The 1,911-nt window shown below is 42.0% G+C and overlaps 1 pseudogene; it reads left to right on the forward strand.

Moving 5' to 3' along the window:
- Positions 1-870: 870 nt before the first annotated feature.
- Positions 871-970, forward strand: LOC127099034 (uncharacterized; annotated as a pseudogene).
- The last annotated feature ends 941 nt before the right edge of the window (positions 971-1,911 follow it).

Raw genomic sequence — 1,911 nt, forward strand, 5'->3', positions numbered from 1 at the left:
GGATCAGACGGTCCTTCCACTTCCGTTCCGCTTCTTAATATAATTGCATGAGCTTGGCTTCTCGGATTAGGTTGGGGCTGTCCAGGGAATGTACCAGTTGGTGCAGCAGTAGGTGCTTGTTGTTGAGCTACTTGAGATATTTGTGTTTCCAGCATTTTGTTATGGGTAGCCAAGGCATCTACTTTGCTTGCTAGTTGTTTAAGTTGTTCGCCAGTATGTATGTTCTGGTTTAAGAAATCTTTATTGGTTTGTTGTTGGGAAGCTATAAAGTTTTCCATCATGATTTCCAAGTTGGATTTTCTAGGGGTATTATTGTTAGGCATGGATGGATTCGGTTTCTGATATCCCGGTGGTATAGATGGGGCTTGATTTGGAGACTGTCCAGGTGCGTATAAAGCATTATTACTCTTATATGAAAAGTTTGGATGGTTCTTCCAATTTGGGTTATAGGTATTCGAATAGGGGCTTCCTTGAGCATAGTTTACTTGCTCTGCTTGGATTCCAGTCAAGAGTTGACATTCCGCAGGAGTGTGGCCTTGGATTCCACAGACCTCGCAATTCTGAGTTATAGCAACCACGGCGGCTGGAGGTGATACGTTTAAACTTTCAATTTTCTGGACCAAAGCATCCACTTTTGCATTGACGTGATCAAGGTTACTTATCTCGTACATGCCAGTTTTCGGTTGAGGTTTTTCCACCGTTGTTCGTTCGGTTCCCCACTGATAGTGGTTTTGGGCCATGCTCTCGATAAGCTGGTAAGCATCAGCATAAGGTTTGTTCATTAGTGCACCACCTGCAGCGGCGTCTATTGTTAACCTTGTGTTGTATAAGAGACCATTATAAAATGTGTGAATTACTAACCAGTCTTCCAAACCATGGTGTGGGCAAAGTCTCATCATGTCTTTGTATCTTTCCCATGCTTCGAAAAGAGACTCGTTGTCTTTCTGTTTAAATCCGTTTATCTGGGCTCTTAACATAGCTGTTTTGCTTGGCGGAAAATATCGGGCAAGAAAAACTTTCTTCAACTCGTTCCAGGTGGTGACTGAGTTGGAAGGAAGAGATTGAAGCCATCTTCTAGCGCTATCTCTTAAGGAGAAAGGAAAAAGACGAAGTCGAATTGCCTCTGAAGTGACACCATTAGCTTTAACAGTATCAGCGTATTGAACAAATACGGATAAATGAAGGTTTGGATCTTCGGTAAGATTTCCAGAGAATTGGTTCTGTTGCACAGCCTGCAACAGCGAAGGTTTAAGTTCGAAGTTGTTTGCTTCGATTGCGGGCGGAGCAATACTTGAATGTGGTTCATCTTGCGATGGAGCGGCGTAATCTCTAAGAGCACGAGCTGGTTCTGCCATCTCGGGTATATAAGGAAAAAGGTTTTTGATATCAGGAAGTTCGATAGGAGGGAGATTGTTTTCAGCACGATATTCCCGAATTCGTCGTAAGACTCGGAGATATAGTTCGATATCGTTGATTCGTAGATAGAGCGGTTCGCCTTGTGAGCGAGTGCGTGGCATACAAATCAACGAAAGAAAGAATAGAAGAAAAAGAAACCTTAGTCTCTACAGCGTAACGGAAGAGTTACGATATCGATTAAATAAAAGTCCCCGGCAACGGCGCCAAAAACTTGATCGCTCGACTGCGTGAGTCGAGAATGGGATACAAACTGCAAGTGCACAGTTCTATCGCGTAGTTTTAAAAGATATCGATCCCACAGGGACTTATGAATCGATATACCATTATCTAAGGTTACTACGTAAATCTAAGGTGAAAAATGTTTGATTGTTTGGGGAAAAACTAAAGGCTAAACTAAGATCTAGATTAAATATTAATAAAACGGATATCGGTATGTAGTTTGTCAAAACTAGGGAATCAAGTCTTTGTCGGTTTCTTGGTTTTAAAGTAAATCGT

Source organism: Lathyrus oleraceus, chromosome 6 (assembly GCF_024323335.1).
Source record: "Lathyrus oleraceus cultivar Zhongwan6 chromosome 6, CAAS_Psat_ZW6_1.0, whole genome shotgun sequence".
NCBI lineage: Eukaryota > Viridiplantae > Streptophyta > Magnoliopsida > Fabales > Fabaceae > Lathyrus > Lathyrus oleraceus.